Below are 22,038 nucleotides of genomic sequence, written 5' to 3'. Positions count from 1 at the left end.
TGCCTCATTATTTGGAGTGATGTCCCAAGGAATTCATCTCTACTGTATATTATTTAGGCTTTCATGGTCTCCTAAACAGAAATTCCGAGATCATTTATCTTGAATATAAAATGGCTTTTGTAATTATTTCCGCATGGACCTCATTCAGAAGAACCGACAACAGGACGCAAATGTGTTTTCTTAAATTAATAAACTCCCACGGTGTGGATTAGGATGCCAGTTTTTCCTTTACTTATTTTTTTTTTCTTGTTACATCACAAGTTCAGAGTTTAAGGAGAGCAAAGTTGCTGCTGGGCTAAACAGAGTACAGCTATCAAATATTTTAAGTTCTGGCAGTTTGTTGGATTAAAGTTTTAGAGTTCCTAAACAGATTTTGAGCTCAAGGGAAAGCAGCAGCCTCCTGCTGTAAAGGTTTAGTCTTATCTCCTGTATGCTGTTGTGGTGATACTCTGCTTTTAAAGTGATTGCAAAGGATCAGTGCATGAAGGTCATCACCCCTCATACTAAAGGGGGAACTCACTATCAAAGATTATACTAAGAGTACCCAAGTTTGGCTGTAATGGTTTTGAGCTGATTCTACATCAAACATTGAGGTGATTGATGTACAAGGGATAGCTGGGTGGAGTGCAATAGACAGAGTGCTTGTACTTTACCATGCAAAAGGAATATGAAAGGTAACTGGAACAAATTATGAATTAAAGTTACAATGAATAGATTTGAAGAGCAAATTAACAAATAAGTAGAAGAGTAAACTTCAGAAGTCTTCTGTATGGAGAGATCTTCCATGGCTTTATGTCTAAATTAGATTGAGTACTTCATGGTTCTGTTCAGTAATTCTGATAAGAGTCCTTGTTCAGTAATTCTGATAAGAGTCCTTTCTATTGCGTGTTGTTTACAAGCCCTTCTTGACACATGGTTTACATGACGGTCATTTTGTCTTTGACATTGGGCTGATGTGTTTATCGAGCTAGATTTACTGTAATTGAGTGTGGTGGATTTTTACTACCTCCTCCCTACAAGGTCTGTGACACTTGTGCTGGGTGTAGCAGGCGAAGGACACATGGATGTTGTAAGTTTGATCTGGCTCATTAACCTTTAGCTATGGGTGAGTATTCCTGATTTTATAGGTCACATGCTGTTCATGAATGGGAAGTGAGTTATCATCTTGATTGCAGCCTGTGATGAGATCATTTAAACGTTTCCGTAGGCCTCTCGCATCCAAATACTGAGCTTGCAAGCTTGGGATACAAGACTGTCCAGTTTTTTGTTCATGCAGGCTCATAATTATATTTAAAGAATATGAGACCTCATGTAATTGTGAGAGCAATGACATTTAGTCCTCAGCACGACTGTTGTCTAACCCTACCTAAGTAGCTTTGATTTTTAATACTAAGTGATGTTTTTTCCTAAAACAAACCAGAAATTGACATAGATTTTGCCATACAGTGTGATGTTTTCATGTTTCATTATGACTAACATAATGTCATAATGAACAAGTTCTTTAAAATTGTAAAAAGAATGTGAGTTAGCCCTCGCAATGATAATTTTTTTACCCTAAACGACTGTCAGAAGCGTTTTGGAAGTGTTGTAGTGTTACTGACTAAACACACGTTGGTCTCAGTTTCACATCGCACAAAAGCCCATGAGCCCAAAAAAAGCCCAGCTCTTACCTGCTCCAACCTCACCTTCCTACATCCTTATAAGGACTTTGTGGCTTGTTAAAAAAGAGAGAGATGACAGATGACGGGAGTTGTATTTCTTTCTAGCAGCTTGTTGCGTAGAACTTTACAAAAACACCATTATAAGTCTGATTTAAGGGTATGAACAAACAACCTGTATAATTGATGCAGTTAGAGATCTGCAGTTAGACCATCTTTCAAGGGTAAGCTACTGCAAGAAAAATAAATGCTCGTCTTCGGTGTTAGCATTTTTTCATATTTTGTTGGCTTCATTTAATGGTGCATGATGGAACTTCAGCAATCTGTGCAGGATATAGGTCCATTGACAAAGGGAGCAGTGATCCTCGGAAAAAAGAGGAAGAGCAAGGACGAGATCATAAAAACTTATTTCCTCCACTATACAATCTACATTCACTATATACCTTTTTATTACTCAGGAGAAAACTTTAAATGTTCTTGTACAGACATATCCTGTACACAAACATAACCTCACTAAAAAGAAAGTGTACCTTTGTCTCTTCAGTCAGTTCAAAGACATCAAAAGAATATAAAAGTAGCCTCTGTATTTACTTTTTTTCCCCTTGTTAACTGATTTGCACTATGATTATATGCATTCTTTTTCTAATATATAGTACATTCTTTCTATTCTATATGGACAAAAAGCATTTTGTCTCACATATTCATGTTTTATTTTAGCCTTCCCCTACGTTACATTTAGAAAATTCAACAAAATCACATTTTTATTGACCATAGAGAAAATATGCTTTTATAGCATAAATACATTGAGTTTAGTTTTTTTTTCATGATTTTTCTTTTTTTGGATCTACACAAATGAAGTACCTACAATAAGAACTTATTGAATGAGCATAAAAAAAACACAGGAGAAATTTTCAAATACATTGGTTTCTTTCAAACATTTGGAAATTTTGTTTTATCATATTAGTATGCGTTGCTTGCGTTAACATAATCTACAGTAGTTAATTAAAATCACGTACTTGGGCTGGGTTTCAATTAAAATGGATGAATATTGAGTGTGGCAGCAATAACCTTTGGCAGAAAAGACTTCCCTGTCTATGGATTATCTTGTATTGAATAAATCTGCCAGGAATTTATTGCTGAAAATAGACACAAAATAAATACTATAAAATCCTACATACTGTGTCTCATCTTACAGACTAAAATCCCAGGCTCATTTGAGTTATATATAATTCACAGACAGAAAGCATAGGTGGCCATAGGTGAGGGTTGGAACAAAGATGGACCAGTAATTTGAAAGCTTCAACTTTGGGCTCAGCTCCCTCTTTATCAAAACAGACCAAAGCAGCGCTCTCATTGTTGCTTATAAAGCCCCAATCCGTCTGTCCATCTCTCATTCCAACCTGCCACAACTCGTGAATAAGATACCCAGATACTTAAACTCCTCCACCTGAGGCAAGGACTCATCCCCAACTCGGCGAGAACGTTCCACCTTTTTTCAATTGAGAAATATGGCCTTGGATTTGGAAGAGCTGACTTTCATCCTGGCCGCTTCACACTCAGCAGCAAACTGCTCCAGTGCATGCTGAAGGTCTTGGCTTCTTCAAGCCAACAGAACCACATAATCTACAAAATACTGAGATGCAACCCTGAGGTCCTCAAACCAGATGCCTAATCTCTTCACGTCTACACCGTGAGATCCTGTCCATGAAAATCACAAACAGAATCGGTGACAAGAAGCAGCCCTGGTGGAGTCCAACATGCACTGTAAACGAGTTCGCCAAAAATGGGCTCAAAAATGGGCTCAAAAATGGGCTTATACGTAAAAGCTCGTAAAAGTGGCTGCGGTACCCCATACTGCCTCAACGCCATCCACAGAATCCCTCTGGGAACACAGTCATAACCCTTTTCTTTTCTTTGAGCTTTTCTATGCGGAGTTCAAATGTTCTCCCTGTGTATGAGTTCTCTCCAGTTACTCCGACTTCCTCCCACCACCCAAGAAACGTGCCTGTCAGGTTAACTGGTTTCTCTAAATTGACCCTAGGATTGTCTGTGAGGGTGGATGTTTGTTTGTCTCTGTGGCCCTGTGATGGACTGGTGACATGTCCAGGGTGTAGCTTGCCTCTGGCCCAATGGTAGCTGGGATAGGCTCCAGCTCCCCCGCGACTCTGAATTGGATTAAGCAGGTATAGAAAATGGATGAATGCTGTGGTTATCTCCAGGTACTCTGGCTTTCTCCCACGGCCCAAAAACATGCATGGTAAGTTATTCAGGGATTCTAAAATTTACCATGGGAGTAAGTGTGAGAATATATGATTGTCTGTCTCATTTGTATCTGTGCTGACCCTCGATAGAAAGGCAACCTGTACAGGTTATACCCTGCGTCTCACCCAATGGCAGCTGGGATATGCTCCAGTCCCCCTCTGAATAGGATAAAGTAGGTATGGAAAAGTGATGGATGATAAACACTAGGCTTGACCTAAGGTACTTGACCCCATATTTGTTATCCATGTTTTTTATTTATTTTTCTTATTTTTTTATTGAACGGTTATGAGAGAAAAGGAGCATCAGGTTAATTGACATTTGTGTTATTGTGCTCCTAAATGCTCTTTGTATTACTGCTCTATTTTTGTCAACTGTATTTCTATGTTTCTCTTGCATTATTTGTGAGGCACGATCTACTGCATCCATGGTATAAATTATGCCGTTTGAAGAGATTCACCACACAGGCTTTCCTTTGAACATCATACTTACTGCTCCTGTGTCTTAGCCCTATGCATACTGTTTCCTACCTTTCCATATGTATTGCATAAACATCAGCTGTACCATTAACATCTTATAGAGAAGAAAGTGACAGAAAAACAGTCTCTATTAGATCCTAATAGTCTATCTAAATGTTGACTTTCCTAGATTCATAAAGGTATTGTTTTCTAGCCAAAATTGAAAAGTGGAATGAACTGAGGAGCTCTCAAGTTTGAGTCCATATGGTGCATGATTGTAAGTCAATTTATCACATGCTGTATATGCAGTTTGTTTGTTACACCATGCGAGTCTCAATGTAATTGAGGGGGTGGGTTATCTGTGTGTGGGTGAGCATGACAAGGTTTGACTGCAGTATGTGCAGAATGTTTCAGCCAGAAATAGAATGTCATCGTCAGTACCTGATTACATTAAGTCAACAACAGTTTGCTCTTTTAGATGCAGTTTGGTTGTAATAATGCTTCATGCGACACTTTATTTCTTATCAAAAATATGTTGCTGTAGAAAATAGCTTTATCTGGCTCATGATTTCTGTTATGGCTACTACTGGGGTGAAATACAATGGTAATTAACGGTAATGCACATTTTCTCCCAAAGTAGTTTCTCCAACAAATCTTTGTTTATCATAAAGGCATAAAAATATCTAATTTGAGGTGATGATGGAATCTGAGATGCCCAGGTTTGCTACATTAACCTAACCATGTGAAAAATGCACATAATATATGATGTTTCTGAAGTGAGTAAACAATGCAGAAAATGCTGTCAGCTGTATTCAATCTGGTTTTCTATTACTTTGTCATTTTCTCCAGGTGAATAATCCATTTAACTTTACATAAAATGTGCGCAACATCCATTTGGCATTTTCTCAAAATGTCATGTTCATTTTTTTATTATTTTTTTTCTTTAAATCAGACTTACTCAAACTGATATGTTTCAAAGGAGAATAATATATATTCATAATTTTATTCTCATTGGGCTTGAAGTCTTTTTCTGGCAAGAAAGGGTTGTTCACAAGAAACACACTGAGCCAAAACTTTGCTCTTATTCAAGTCTAGAATAATTAAAGATATTAAACCTAAAGAAAGTTCCAAACTCTGATATTTGTCATGGAAAAGTCACAAAAGCTGTTTTTGTGTATTCTTTTTTGTATATATATCATTTTGATTAATCGAATTCTTCACAATTTGCAATCTGTTCAAATTTGATCAGAATTCCCTTTTAAGAGCAAAAAATCAATTTTAAGTGCACCTATATGAAGAAGAGTGGATGTAATTTGTACAGTACTATTACCAGTCTTCTAGGCAACCTGTATGGTTTGTGGGAGCAGCTTCTTTCCTTCTTTCTGGAGTGTGTTAATGTTCATAAGTGAAGTGTATGCCGACAAAGGTGATTCAGTTACTCATAATCAGCCACAAAGTGTCTAGACAGGCCCGAGTTCCAGTGTAACAGTTATTAGAAAGTTGTGTGGCATCTTCATACCCTCAGAAATGGAAATAGAGGTCCACTTGATGCAAAGTTATGACAGTGTCAGCAACACACCAGGCTAGAGTGAAAACATTTTTCCTAAGGGCCCCAGATAAGCTGACAATTGCCTGTCACGAATGTCTGGAGTATCCATGAACATCTTTCTCTTGTACTTTATTCTGTTGCTGAATGTTCAATAGTTCAGTGTTAGAGCTCACTCTGATTGGCTGTCTAGAATATAGAATAAGAGAAGGGGGTGGTTGTCATGAGAGAGAAAGCAAACGGCTAACTTAACATGTCACTAATAAGCAACACATTTCACAACAACATTTCCATGTGCAGTGAATAAAGTGAAAAACAGATTATCATGATTCAAAAGAGACCAACTCTGTGTGATATCACCAATGCAGACACTGCTTTGTCTTTTGTATAAGTGTACTTACTGGGCGGCAGTTGGAAGTCGCTTTTGAGGTTTGTTCAAGTGCTATTTTGTTCACCCAGATGCTCAATGTGAGGAGATGCAACAGGGGGCCTCACCTATCTCCCTTTTAGACTTAAAAGCCAATGAGCTGAAAAGAGAAAGGCACTGGTAAGGTCTAATGTTTTCCACTGAGCAAAAAGAAACATGAGCCGTCTCAATACCAGGGCTGGCTTGTGTGCGAGATATTGTTTCCTGAATGTACTCTGATGATAACTAAATACAATGATTCAATGACTAAAAATGGACTTATTTGTTATATTTATGAGATGTTGCAAAGTTGGATCAAATTTAAATTAATTTGTGTTAAAGGCACTAATTGTAACCGCATCAAAGTGAGACATCATTCACTGTTTCTGACAGTCCTAAAACAGAAACCAAGATGTTTTTCTTTGCTCTTATTGGAACTGGCATATATTTGACTGAAATATAATACATCCGACTTAAATATAATTACTGATACAACAACTGAGTTTCTCCGGAACTGATTCTTCCCATTTACTATAAATTTGGGGAAATTCCATCCCATGTTTCAGTTCAAAAGTATGTATATGGTGACAGCTGGTGACAGAAAAAAAAGTCAAATGTGATACATTGAGTGAAATATAAACCATTTCTCTGTGTGTGTCTCGCTCACTTACAAACGCAGAGAGAGGCAAACAAATAACAGACAATATTCACCCCAGCAAGCAATGCTTATTGCCTCTTTGAGTAGCAGCCCATTTTGTAGACGGGTGGAAATAAAAGAGACAATGATCACAGCGGTGTTCCCCCTCAAGGTCAAGAGTAGAAGTTTAAGAGAAACAGAGAAGTTGAACATTTGCTTTTTCATCCCTGATGGCAAATGTAAATCTTTGGGAAGAAACTGTTTTGATTCCTCATATATTTCTTTACTGGCAGGTTTTACTTTCTGTATGAATAGGATTGGCAGTTGCTTCACAAATACTCAGCTTCAAATATAAGTTCCTAGCAATGGCATTGCTACAGTGAAGGAAATGCACCATAGATGAAATGGAAAACCTCAAGCTTGTCTTTATTCAATTTAAAGAATATTAACAAAGTAAATATTTTGGCAAAAACAAAGCAGCTGATGGTTAACAAGCTGTGTGTATCTGAATGAAGAGCATAATTTGTTCTAAAATTACTGGTTAGACTTCTACTTAAACTAAAGCTGTCACGGTTTTATGTTTTAACTCTCTTGTTTTCGGGTTCTTTGGTATGTTTCAGGTTCCATGTTTTCTTGCCATGTTTTTTTTCCCCTGTCACTTAGTTCACTCAAGTCACCTGTTTCTGTTCACAGCTGCATGTCATCACCAATCACCTCCCCACAGTACTTAGTTTCCAGGTTCAGTCTCACTCATTGCAAAATCCGCACTTTACCTTCCACGCTAAGTCTGGGTTTGCCTCATAGTCTTGATAATTCATATCCACAGTTAAATTACTGTCTTGTTATTCATAGTCTTTTGTTATTCATTCCATAGCCTTGTTTTGCTATAGTCTTGTTTGTCCATAGTTAAGCATGTTTGATATCCGGCCCTGCCGCGCCCTTTGTTCTTGCCTGACTTTTGTTTTTGGAATAAACCTTTTTGATTCTGAAGTACTGCATCTGGATCCTCCCTTCCTGCACCATCGTTCTTGACAAAAGCCAGGCATCCTTTGTTTTTCAAGGGTCAGGTGTGACGGAAAGACATTAAGTAGGGCCATTGCTGATTGGTTTCATGAGAATGGGTGTCTTGGCACTGTAGATTCAGAAAGTCTGAGGAAAATGCTGCAGTTGCTTGTGACGATACAAGATGCAGATGAAAGTGATAACAATCGCACAAACAAACATGTGCCTGATTGATCTCAAATATCGTGTCAAAATATATACGCATTACTGAAGCTATTTTCCCAGCTGCTGTAGATTTGTTATATTCATATGATAAGTTTGCTGTTTATAGAGAACATTATCTTGACAACATTTAAGAAATATCATATTTTCCTCGCATGATTAAAAACTAAATCAATGGGGGCCCTTAGCTTCCTTCTGCACAATTAGATGGTCTTATCATATGTATAATGGGCCTGTAGCATACAGTAGCACCTGATATATTGTAACTGAGTGCCTAGTATTCTAGATTTTGGTAATTTACAACATGTGTACATCCACGGGTTGCGGATGTGAAATTAAGGAGTGGTACAACCATTCACATAACATATTGACAAAAAGCTACCTGTTGATGGTACTGCTGAATGACTTTGGCTCATACCATGAATCTGTTTGCCATAGCATATTGGCACCTGACACATTTCCTTTCTGTAGTGCATGGAGGTGTAACCGCTGATACCCTTGTATCTGTCTATTACCAGCTAATTCAGCTAGCTGGAATGCAGCTATGTCTTTGTGTGGTTTCTCCCTCTTAACGGACCCAACGTTTGGCACAATCTCATTAAAGTACTAATATTGCCACACTGTGCTCGTGTGCCAAAGGGGACATAATTTCATCATTACTTTAACCTATTCTGTGTCACGTTTTCTGTTTTGATTCATGTGTTGTCTCATCATTTCCTGTTTTATTTTGAAATACTAACTGTCCCTCTCATTTCAGGTATCTTGCCCTACCTCTCGTGTCAAGTGTCTGATTGTCTTCCCTGATTCCAAAGTGTTTCCACCTATTCCCCATGGCTCCTCATGTGTTCAAAAGTCTGCGTCTCCCTTGTTTTGTGCCAGTTTGTTGTAACGTGTCACGTTCCTTACTCTAGCGTCTTGTACCACAGAAATCCATAGTCCTGAATCCTTGAGCCTGTAGTTGAGCGATCCTCCTACAGAGCTATCTTTGATTGTAATTTATTCCTTAGTCATAGTTTAACCACGGTAAGTTCATAGCCTGTTTTGTTCCTCTGTTTAGGGGAGATTTTTGGTTTATGTCAATGTTTCATAGAACCTCCCTTCGTGGAGCGATTAATGTTTTCTGTAAAGTTTCATAGTGCCTCCGTTTTCGAGAGAGCGTCATTTGTTCTTTCCATCTCTTTAGTAGAGTGCGTAGAGTTTATTTATAATCTTTCATAGTTTTTTGTTTTCCTTTTTGAGTGGAGAGAGTTTTTGTTTTGATCATTTTCATAGCTGCACCCTTCTCAAACATAGTTATTGAGGAGAGTGCTTTAGGATTTTCCCAGTCCCTTTTCCTCTGTTTTGGAGATCCTTGACTTTGTTTATTGCAAGTCTTGCTTTGAAAAGACCCTGCACCTGTGTCTTCACGGTCCGTGACATTCTGAAGTACAATGACACTAGTTAATTTACACAAAGCATATTGTAGACATTGTAGGTCTATGCAATAATGCTGGTGTGCTTTGACTTTAACCTTTAAATGCCACGTTTATTTTCAAAAGTGTCCCAAAATTCCTTGTCAAGCAAATATTGCAGTGTGTCCTGCTCCGTTGACTGGTGGTACCGCAAACAAGCTTGAATGCTTAAAGGGCCATGACAGTGACACATAAAGAGAATGCACTTTGACTGAGAAAAGTATATTCTTTTATAGAATAAACAAACATAATTGAATTAAATTATAATTTATTTGTCATCAAACAGGACTCCTTTTCTTTTTTCCTCTGAAATGTCAGACAGGGCATAGCCCTCCTTGTCTCATCTGAGGAGCCACCGCTGGAGACATGTTCTAGTGAAAGAAACACTTAACACTATTCCAGACAAGGATGGTCTAGTGCTGGTCTCACCCAACATCCGAGCTAATGTTTGGAACATGCCCCTATTCATTTACCTTCTCCATAGTCTGGTTTGCCTGCCTGTATGTGCAGTGGGTGTGACGATGCTGTTTTTAATATTATTAAAGCATAAATTAGCATTTATTATCATATCTTTATTTGAAGTTATTTCATTGCATCTATTTTTTGCCCAGACAACTCATGTTCTGGTAACAAATGCCTCATGGCCTTGTGTTGGTCTGTGGTCTGGTGATTTAGGACCTGAGATTTAGTGCACCTGCATGCAGAAGATTTATACATACGGTCTCTATGAGTGCTTGATAGCACATGGGGTGTCAGAGTCTTCATCATGCCTACTCTAATGTTTAAATGAGTCTTTAATGTCTTATTCTTTCTTACTCAGGAAAACCAGTCTAGAAATTCAGCTTCATTGACTGTTTGACAAATAACCTTCTGTGGCAGCAAGTGGCAGTAACTAATGTGTGGCATGTGAGAAAAACAGCATTGATTGTGAAAGAGTCATTTGCTCCCCATTGAGAAGCAGTTGTTTGGTGTTGTTTTTTGCACAACCTGGAGAATAGTTACTCGATACTGGAGATGCAGGTCACTGCGGGTGAAGGTGCAGTAGATGACGTGCGCCACACCAAAGTTTGAGCCAAAGGTGTCAGCATGATCTGGAGGAGGGAATCTTTGAAAAGAAAAAAAAAAAAACAAAAGGCAATGAATCATTTGTAAAAAAGCATGTATCAAGGGGATCACAGACCAAACCCTCTAAGCATGGCTCATAATCTCCCTTTCTACCCGCGATTACTTACAGCTCTGAGCATATAACAGTAGGAAGGTGAAAGCAATGTTAGATAATGGCACTCTCAGGGGAATTAGATTGGAACCCTCAAGACTTCAAAAAGGTTTCGTTACAAAGCCAATTATGCAGTCTGTTTGTCCCAAAGCTCTTTCACACCACAACATTATGTCAATAACCTTAAAAGGGAAGTACTAAGTAGGACTCAAGGGGCTGTGCAAACTGTCATTGCAAGGTCACATTTAGACCTTCCTGTAATCCAAAAGCTCGTTTACAAAGGTGGCAGCGGTGCTGAATGTGTCCTGCTTTATGTGGAGAGTGGAGATTAATTACAGGGTCAAAGTCGAGATTGGCACAGGCTTTAAAAGCTTAAGTAGGTGAACAGTGCACAGTCACGGACCTCTGGAGTAAACATCTGCACTGCACAATGGGCGAGCATCAGGATAAATCACATGCTCAGTCTCTCAAATGCATCTGGTTTCAACTTGAGTTTCACTAGCTCAAGTTTCACAGCAGATGGTTTGTTCCAATCAGCTCAACAACTGTTGGTGTCTGCCGATCAAGATCACAGTTACAAGAGTTATTATGAATAATTCCACCCACCTATTCTTTTTATAAGCATGCTTTGTTTCATCCTGCTGCGTGCAATGTGTGTATTGTACAAACAAACTACTTCAAAATGAAAAGTTCACTCGCGTTCACTCACACCCACTGATTCAACGCCATGTAGTCACAGTCCTTGAAGCCACTTGGTGATGATTAGCAATTAATACAGTTCAAATTCATAGCACACGGTCTTCTTTTGGTTGTGGTGCAACAGTCCTTTCAAACAAATTCACACGAATATGATCCCAATAATTTCATAATTTGATTAAAAATAAAAGAGAAGTGTCCGAGCTTGTGATTTCTGAACAACAAAGAATGGCTGCAAACAAGGTTACCGTAACAAGGTATTTCTATCCAGAATTAAAAACCTAACTGTAGGATTTGACCAAGTGGAGAAGAGACAGAGATGTTTATCTGATGCTTGATCATCATTTCATTTGCCAGTAAAGTACCCCTGCAGTAGGGCAAAGGTGCATTGTAGAAGGAAAAAATATGACAAAAACTAGAAAAAGTAAAACTGTGACATTTTCTAATCTATCTTTAACTTATAACAATGAGTGTACAGCCAACATGCCTATGGAGTATATGCTTTCTTTCTAGTTCCAAGCTGAAAACTCCACAGTCAAAACTAGCTGACCTTTAATTCACCAACACGTGCCATGTTAATTTATTTTCTTTTGTGAAAAAAGATACGACTGTGATTCCAGAAGAAAAAGGACCATCTACCAATCAGAAGATTGGTGGTTCAATAACTGGCTTCCCCAGACCACATGTTGAAGTGTCCTTGGGCAACAATGTGAACCCCATGTTGTCTCCAATGCGTTCATCATTGGGTGATTGTGTGTGACAGAGAAAAAGCAATACTGTAATTAATACTGTAAAGACTGAAAAGTGCCGTGCAAGTGTGTGGGAATAGTTGAACGTGGCTTGTGGTGTAACAGCATTACTGATCAAATAGACTAAAAAAGGGCTATATAAACAGTCAATTTACAGTGCATGTGTATTTGAAATATATACATATATTATACATATTTGTATATGTGTAACAGTCTTCTAAAAGAGCAATCCTGCCGTACCAATTGAAACTCCATGTCAGCCCAGTCGCATCAGAAATAGGAAGATAAACCCACACGCTCAATGTGTTGTAGTTTCACAACCCAAGCTTAAAACTCTAACTCTAAGCTCTAATGTAAGTAACTGAGGAAGTCTAGTGGAAGTAGAAGAGTGAAGGGATGGTAGAAAACATTGTGCAGGGCAGGATTTGAACCAGCAGTCATTAGAAGGTTGCAGTTCCAGTGCCAACCACGAACTTGGTTCACCTAATACAGGAACTTTCAAAACATTATTTCACGGCCGTCAATATCTTCACTCCAGGAATGGAGTGGAAACATCATTGGTAATGAGACAGCTGTATCCCAATAGAAAACTGAGAGAGAAAATGGTAAATGTAGTATTATGAAGTATTAGTAATAGTATTAATTTAGTATATATCTGTGGGCCAGCATATGTATTCTATGACCTGTCATCAGATGCTGTTCCCCATGCAGTGCATTAAGTATGCTAAATATGTTTCGTTGTGGTGGTGAAACAATTAATGATTTATGTGTTAGCTAAATCTAGCTTCCAATGCTAATTCTAACAATGATAGCTAAGGTAGTGCAACAATGCTATGAGCACAGCACAATAGAAGCTATATAAATGTATAAGCTAGACAGATGGAAAAATATAGAACTGCAAATTCTTTTTACTGTGTACCACATACTTATCAGAAGTCAAAGCATGACAATAAACTGATTCTCCGATATTAAACAAAGTCTAATGGCAAACTCAGTGTAGTCCTCCAAACTGCAGAGAGCAAACCATTTGTCACTGGAAAGAGAAGGAGCAGATGAGCAGGGGAAAAGAAAAAAATAAAATGTAGAGGGTGGGAAAAAAAATGTACATTTCTGAGCTTTTACGAGGGAGTCCTTTTTAAGCATATAATTTCTCCTTGTTGGGCGTACTATGATGATCATATCTTTACAGATAATCAAGATACATTCTTTGATTTCTTTTTGATGATTTTTTTTACTACTGGCAACCACGTTTAGGTTCTCTTGGGAGCTGTGACATTAGTAGATTTATCCTGATGTCAAGTTGGACAAGAGTTTGATCCAGATTCCTTTCCTTAAAAGTGAAAGATAGGTCTTTGGCCTTGACCGCAGATTGCACTGTCAGAGTGCCCTTCAGTTTATCTCTTAATTTTGAAGATTTCATAGATTCACAGGTCAATGACAAAAGTGATTTCAGCCAAAAAACATTTCACACCTCTGCTAATGTAGGGGGACACAGCATGTATCACTGCACATGCTATGCTGCTCCCACCTTGCCCTATCAATCGTTCAGGAGACCTTTTAATCCTGATACTTCCCTGTGGCACTGGCTTGTCTCCAGCTGGGAGCAGCAAGTGTTTATTGGCTTTGGTATCAGTAGGATACTTGTGGTGGCCTGCCTTACCTTTAATACTGGGATTCTTGGCAATATCGTGAGAAGTGCCTCTTAACTTTAGCTGTCAGCAAGACAATTGGTTTTAGTGCGAGGCTCCAAAAAAGTGTGAATCAAAACACTGTCCCAGATGGCTAAAAATGTTGTTCCCAATGAAACAGAAATGAAGACTCTTGATCAACCTGTGAGGTTAAGTTTTAGAGTATTAGTGTTATATTGTGTAGATGATTTTTATTGGTAATTTCTTCCGACCAGTGTAGGAGAGCAGTAGAATCCCCTGCCAGTGACTTAAAGGGCCTTTGCAAATGTCTAAAGCAAAAGGATTCAGTTGGAAACCCATGGCAAAGCGATGATAATGACATGCTGTTTCATGGAAAACCTGACCTTAGTACACAGCAAGCAAAGCAAGATATGAAAAGTTTGAATAAAAATTACATCTTGGCATATTTTTCTGCCTGTGGACTGATATTACAAGATTGACTGTAAGTGGGTCAGCTTAAGGGTGGGTTTTTTTTCTTGGCTTCTTCTTTTAACTGAAACATGCTTTTTTTTGCCTAACAAAGTCATGCAGCTTTCCTTTGTAACCATATGTAAGATGAATTAAAGAGTAACATTTTTTACTCAAAATAGTAAAGATATCAAACATTGAAAATGATGCATGAAAAACAGTAGCTCATCTTTAATTTAATGGCAGCGAGACTTCTCAGAAAAGGGAATGCAGCAACAAAAGACCAGAAAGAAGGTGGTAACGAAAATAAGCAACTGGAGGAACATGTTGCTGATAATTATATTAATTGGCAACCGGTCAAAACATGATTGAATCTTTCAGAAGTACAGTTGGGCAGAGGTTCAGATATCTGAAGAAAAATGCTCCTACAAATTATGGAACAATGTTCCTCAAAATACAATTGCAAAGACTTTGAATATTCACTCAGAGTATGTAAAGTATTAGATGCCTTTGGCTATTAGGCCCTTAGGCAGCCATAGATTAAAGACAGGCAGATTTCTGAGATGAAAATGACTGCATGGGCGCAAGAATACTTCCAGAAACCATTGTCCATCAACACAATTTGCCCATACCATCGGCAAATGCCAGAATATCAGTATCCAGTCAAGTGAAATCCAAAATTCTATAAATATTTAATACTAATGTAACTCTCTGTACTGAAAAAGACACCTGCTTATTTTAATAATACCTCTTCTGAGGCTAGAAACAGTTGATATGCACAATGTCCACCTACAATGAAAAGCTCTAATATTTAACAGCATGTACTCCTGAACTGATACTTCAAGAATACACATATCAGTCATAACGTTAGAACCTCTGACAGGTGTGTTGAAAGCAGTGGGAAACTTTGAGTCCAGCCATGCATTACATGTACCACCCACCTAAAGATTGCTGCTGCCAGTGGTTTTAATTCTGCTGCTGCTTGGTGTATGTACTCACAAGTATATCATGCACTTGTGTCATACATTAGTCAAAAAGCTATGCATCAACAGTCAAGATAAAGAAAGGTTTGATCACCAGGACTGCAAAAGTCGAGTCTAACGGGAAAATGTAAGGCAAAATGTTTCTCATTCTCTAAATCATGTATCAAATGCATTTTGCTGCAAGGAAAAGAGAAATGTATTGCCTGATATTGTCCCCTATCTTAATTCAGCAATATATAGTCTGTTATTATAGATACAATAAAGTAATAATATGTATTTAAGTTCAAGAAGAACAAGCTAAAAATGGCATAAATATGCAATGTATGAAAACCAAATCCGCAGTATATCTGACATGTATTCACCTCACTTCTCATCAGGTGCATGCTCACAAACTTTTACTATTATGTTCATTTGCTACTTTATATATTGATTTTTTCATTAATTTGTTTATTCAACAAATGCTTTGACCTCAGAATACCAGAATACAGAGAAATGGAGGCCAGTGCTCAGTTGGAGTTTCTCTTAATGTATCTATCAGGTCTGTCCGTCTGTTTCTCTGCTGCATCAAATTAACTTGTCTTTGCTCTGCAATTGTGTCTGTACTTGATCTCTTACAGTATCCTAAATGTTACTTTGTGACAAACAACACAAGCTGACAGCTAAATGACACAAGAGAAAAGAAATTGATGAAAGCACATGCCATTTACATTCCCACCGGAAGACAAATTTGTGAGCAAAAGCATCAATCACTCAGTTCATATGCATTGCTTATAAGGACAGCTGATACCCCAGCATGTGGATTAGCAACCCAGTCTCATTGCAAAATTAAAATGGAAATATAAGTTGAATCTCATTATTTGTGTCCATACACATGGTTTTTGCTGTTTCTTCATGCTAAAGCACACAAAAACAAATCCCTATAGTAATACAGTGTCACAGCATTTCAGCAAATAAACATGTATTGACTGTATCACAGTTGAAAGACAAAAATGCATTTAGAGATCAGATAGATTAGAGGATGTCACTTGTCCCTCCATTGACAAGTGGGAGCCAAGACTGAACCCCTTCCTGACCAATACTACCATTCAGGAACGTTCATTTTAAACGTTATTTATTGCATTCAGTTGGGGCTTCCTTGTGCTTCATTGCTTTAATTTGTTTAGTCATTGATTTATTCATTAAAAACTACTTGGGTAAAGTGTGTATTAAAATTAGATGGTCAAGGTTATGAAAAGTAATTGGTTGACGTTAAGCATTTAATACAAGGTGGTTAAGGTTAGGAAAACATTATGGCTTGCAATAAAACTTTCCCTTGAACAACATATTGCAACAAAATATAATTTTTCTAGATTAGTGGCTTCCCAATCCCACCCCTTAGCTAAACACACAAAACAAGCTGTAATGAGATGTCCTATTGAAATACATTACTCTGATGCCTTGATGAAAATAAATAAATAAATAGACAATAGCCTATTGTATGCTTTTCCTTGATACTTGGCTGAGCAGGAACAGGCAAATGGACAACCACATAAACAGTTGTCTTTATTCTTTTTTTCTTTTCGTAGCTACATTCCACTTTTTACTTTACAGTATATAAATTTTAAATTTCACAAGATGAGTTATTTTCTCTGTTTAATCATGGCCCACAATTCAAAGCAATTAAAGACATAAAACATGTCTGGGAAGGTGAATAAACCCAGTAGAGAGTGCTCTTATTTCTGTTAATGATGGTGCACTTAATCACCAGATACTCTAATAAGTAACTTTAGGTGGGGTCCCCTTACCAGAAATTGCTTTCTACAACATATAATTAAGTAGTTAGTGATACTCCCATCCGCAACAGTGAGCACCACCAGGTATAGTTGTCCTTCCCTCTGACATTGGGGGCTGGGTGTCATCATGAGCTTCTTTCATGAGTTAATCTTTTGACCATTCGACCTTTTGACAATTCCTGTTCTTAAAATCTCAGCAGCTAGTTCAGCATTTTCTATTTTTTTTCTCACAAAAATGCTAATAATTAATTCAGTAAGTTCCCTAACCCCTATTCAGTTGGACAAACAAACACTGTCAACAAAGAACAAACACCACAAGGGAACTGACATGTTGCTGAGAGCTACACACCGAGAAATGGCCAAAACCCTGGAACAAATAATGGCACCCGGTGGAGGGCAAGCATTTCCCCACCTAATAATTACCCCAGAAATGGAATGGAAATAATAAGATTCTGCAAGCACAATGCAGTGGCCTGTCTGAATGCAATACATGTTGTATCCAACCTCTCTACAGTATGCTTGTCTTGCTGTCTATACCCCAACATTTATGTATTTGGCACTTGCCTCTCCAGGAAAGGCAGGTTGCAGAGGTTAAATGGTTTTATTTGCTATTGCCTGTTTGGTCTGCTGATCTCCATGCTCCTGTGAAATTGCTGTTGTATTATAGCTGTATCTATCCACTGAAAGAAAGCTAGAATGAAGGACAACAGCTGTGAAAACAGATTTTACCCATGTGCTTTTCACTTTTGAACATTATTGCACATGCACGGCAATACAATAAAGAATGGCTCATGGTGAGGACTTAGCAAAATTCACCCAACAGTTCACCAACAGTTATTAAACTTCTCTGTTCACATCAGCTACCTCCAGCCTTTATCCATTCATTCAAAGTCTTCTCCTATTCCGAAAGCCTAAAGTTGAGAAAGCATTGAAACTTGTGTCAAATGCTGAGTAAATTTATGTTCTCTTAGACCCTCACCTCTGACTTGTGTAAAGGCACATATGTTTAAGAAGATGATTGTTCTGTGGAGATCAATTCTATTACATTGAATTGGGCTGAATGGAATGGCTGAATGAGAGTATAACTGGGTTGAAATCGATTGAATTTGGTTATATATGGATTGAACTGGATCGTATTTAAATATATTAGAATGAATTGTACTGAATTAGATTATATCTGGATTGAATTGGACTATATTTAAGGTGGAAACAATGAAGCTCCAAATCCTGTCTAACCACAGATTCAGGAGGGGCAGTGTGGTTTTCATTCACTTTACGGAAAAGTTTACCAGATCGTTTCCCTTGAGGAGTTTGATCATCCAGTGCACGTGTGTTTTGTGGAATTTGAGAATGCTTATGACTGTCTCCCTTGGGGAATGCTGGATGTAGAGGAAATATGCGATGATGGGCTCACTGTTGCGGGCTATTAGGCTGTATAACCAAAGCAAGTGCTGTGTCCTCATCCTTGGCACAAATTCAAGCTTGTTTATGATTAGTTTTGGACTTTGCCAGGGCTGGCCCTCATCACTAATGTCTGTGGTGTTCATGGACAGAATGTCAAGGCATAGTTGGGGAGAGTAGGGGATATGGCTTGGCTAACTTAGGGCAATATTTCTACTATTTGGGGATGATGTTCGTCTGTTAGTGCTTTTTCAAGCCATGACTTCCAATACATCATGCAGCAGTTTGCAGCCGGAATGAGAGTCATCCCCTCCAAATCTGAGGCCATGGATCTCAACAGGAAAAACGTGGAGTTCTCCCGATTGGTAGGGTGTGGATCTTTGTCTTAAGAAGTTTTAGTATCTTGGGATCTTGTTCATGAGTGATGGTAGGATGGAGCAACAGATGGACAGACAGATCGGGGCTTTGTTAGCAGTAATGAGAACATTGCTCCAGGCTGTTGTGGTTAAAAAGGGAGCTGAGTCAAAGGGCGAGGCTTTCTGTTCACTGGTTCATCTATGTTTCAATCGCCACCTGTGGTCATACTATTTGGATAGGAACTAAAAGAATGAGATTGCAGACACAAGAAATGCAAAAGTAGTTTCCTTCTCAGTATGATAGGGCAGAAGTTTGATGCTGCTCCTCCACATCAAGATAAATTGCATCAACTGAAGTGTTTCGGGCATCAGATTGAGATTAAATATCCCTTATGGCTTGGAAATACCTTGGAACTCCCGTGCTGGGGAGACAGAGGCCTGGGTTTTCTTCCTGGACCTGTTGAATCCACCAACAGACATTATATTAGTGGAATTAAATAGATTCATGGACTGCATTTGTTTTAATTGAAATTAATTGATTGTAATTTCATTGAATTAGTGTATTCAGTTTGATACAATTAGAATTAAATAGGTTTGATGCAATTCTATTAAAACTGAATTGGACTGTTTATTATTGAACTTTAATTTAACTTGTTTACTTTAACTGTGAAGTGCCCTGAGATTGCTTTTGTTTTTAACTGGCATTATATAAATGGACTGAGTTTAATCTGATTTAACTGGAGTGAAACGGAATCAAAAACAACAATAAAACAACATATGTTTGGCAATAATGTAGTTCAACACTACAGCCAACATAGTATTTTTAAATGCACTGGTGTCACCTTTAGAGATCTCAAATTATTTAGTATGAGAATAAGTTTAAGAATAAATAAACCCCTCGTGGTTATAAAAGGAAAACTCTTGCGCTCAGTTGTAAAATTACAACTGGTTTGCATTTGAAACACATCCAGCTAATTTTGACAGATGCAGCTCCGTTTGAGTGCATTTCTGACAGACTTTGGATCACAGTGGGTTGTCCATGCTGGAACGAGTTTGTTGTAAATCAAACAAGAAAGAACTGTGGATTTATTTTTTTTATTTGATTCATTGTGGTTAATAAGCCATACACCATGTGGTGCAGTGCTGAACTCTGATAGCAGTTGGCACACTTTTAGCAAGGTCAGACAAATACACTGAAGGAATTCAAATTACTTTCCTGAATAATAATGAAGCTCAGATGAGTAAACTCCAATTTAATGAAAGAATTTTAAGTGTTGTATTTTCATCATTATTAATTAAAAACTGGCTAAACCCCTATAGCGGCACCCTAGGGAATTATGTTTATTCCAAATAATGTCTCATTTTATCATCTGTGTTCAACTGATTGTGATGCTCACACCAGTGTTTGCAGTAAACTCTAAAAATGAATTTAAGTCCAATCAAATAGAAGTATTTTGTATTTTGGGGGCTAACGCTGCTAGCTTTCAGAATAGAAATGATGAAAAAGGAGCATTCTTGGCCCACCTTTTTCAAATGAGGCATCAAAGGCAAACCATTAGCTTCGTGCAAAGTCAGGCATTTTTGCTTCGAAGTGTGTTGAGAGGTTAGAAAAATAAGCTGTCTGTCATTTAGCTTCAAGTGGAAATGTTCTGCAAAGAGAGGAGATGATGTTTAAAAGGTAATGGATTTTTTATGCCTTTGTGGAGTTCTAATGTACAACAGATGATAAACAATTTTAGCGTGTTGAATACAGTTTGTCAAGTGGGAAATATGAATTTGGTATGATGCCAGTGTGACGGGACTTTCAATTCCAGTTCTATAATAATGTTGATAAAACGATGACATATATACATCAGTACATCCAGAATGTCTTTGGAGCATACCTGATAGTGAGATAACATGCCTAACTGATAAATACTGGATGAGTGGGTTTGGTAAATGTGAGGAACACACAGCAGAAAATAACACTGATGGAGTCTCATAGGGATAGTTATAAAATGTGGCTGAATAAGGAGTTATTTTTGCAGTTACAGAGGGATTTCAGCTGTATTCTGCAATTAATCAAAAGGAATACTCAACAGATTTGTTGCTGAATGCCTCCCATTTTTTTTTTTTGAAAGTGCTGTTGTTGCTCTGATATAGTTCAAATGACATATTATGCAGGGGATGTTTGAAGGAGATGTCATCATGGTAAGCAATATCGTATCATGTTTATTTAAAGATGGCTCTTACCAGCTTGGTTTTTCCATGAAGTAGCCCTTTTTATTTCTGTTATTTAAGCTATGTTATACGTATAAATTCAGCTAATATATTTTTCCATGACTCATGTATTTTGGTGACACCATTAAATGCATGAATACCATTAACTGGAAAATAAGCCAGAGGCATTGGGCTTCCATAAGCATTTTCATTTATATGACATCAGCAAATATAAAACATGGGGGGATTTTATCATACCATGTTCATACTGTAAAACCTTGCAGAAACCTTTAGAATTTTCTGTATCTTATGAATATCACTCATATGTTCTGAAAGCAGTTAAAGATAATCCATTCCAACAAATGAGAGTAAACCATTACACTTGGTCATTTATTCATTGGCATTTGTAGATACATGATAAAGTCTCCTCAAAGTATCTGGTGTGTCCTCAATATGCAGTAATAACATGAACAAAATTTTCTTAATTGATCATCTGTCCTGCACAGTAGTATAGAGGAATTTCAGTCCATTCTTCTCTACAGAAAAGCTATCTTTCCTGGATGATGGGGAGGTGTCAACACACTAACTGCTTCCTTCAGATCCTTCCGCATACTTTCCATTGGGTTTGTGTGACGACTTTTTCTTACCATCCATAAACATTAACTTTAGCAGTTCTTTGGTAAAGCAGCTTCTGTGCTTACGGTCACTGTATGACCCACTTTTTCTTGAGATTTAGTCCTGAAATTTTCCCTCTAAAAGACTGGCATTATTCAAATTTCACTCTTTTTTTAATTGATGACAATCTATCCTGGTCCAGATGCAGTAAGCATCTGACTAAGTCTTTTCTCAATTTTGTATGGTTACATCTAGCTACAAAACTGCCTTTTGATTTATTTCAGGTGATCCTTACAGAGAAATTGCTTTTTCCTTG

At 37.8% G+C, this 22,038-nt stretch overlaps 1 protein-coding gene across 1 annotated transcript in view; it reads left to right on the top strand.

Annotated features, from left to right (window-relative positions):
* The window catches only part of lingo1a (leucine rich repeat and Ig domain containing 1a), a 135,425-nt gene that overhangs the window by 73,683 nt on the left and 39,704 nt on the right, over positions 1-22,038 (top strand). The gene's annotated exons all lie outside the window — the stretch shown is intronic.

This window comes from Leuresthes tenuis, unplaced genomic scaffold (genome assembly GCF_036924035.1).
Source record: "Leuresthes tenuis unplaced genomic scaffold, fLeuTen1.0.hap1 SCAF_5, whole genome shotgun sequence".
In the NCBI taxonomy this organism is placed as follows: domain Eukaryota; kingdom Metazoa; phylum Chordata; class Actinopteri; order Atheriniformes; family Atherinopsidae; genus Leuresthes; species Leuresthes tenuis.
Note: the sequence above shows the minus strand (reverse complement) of the source record. Positions and strands in the feature narration are given on the sequence as shown.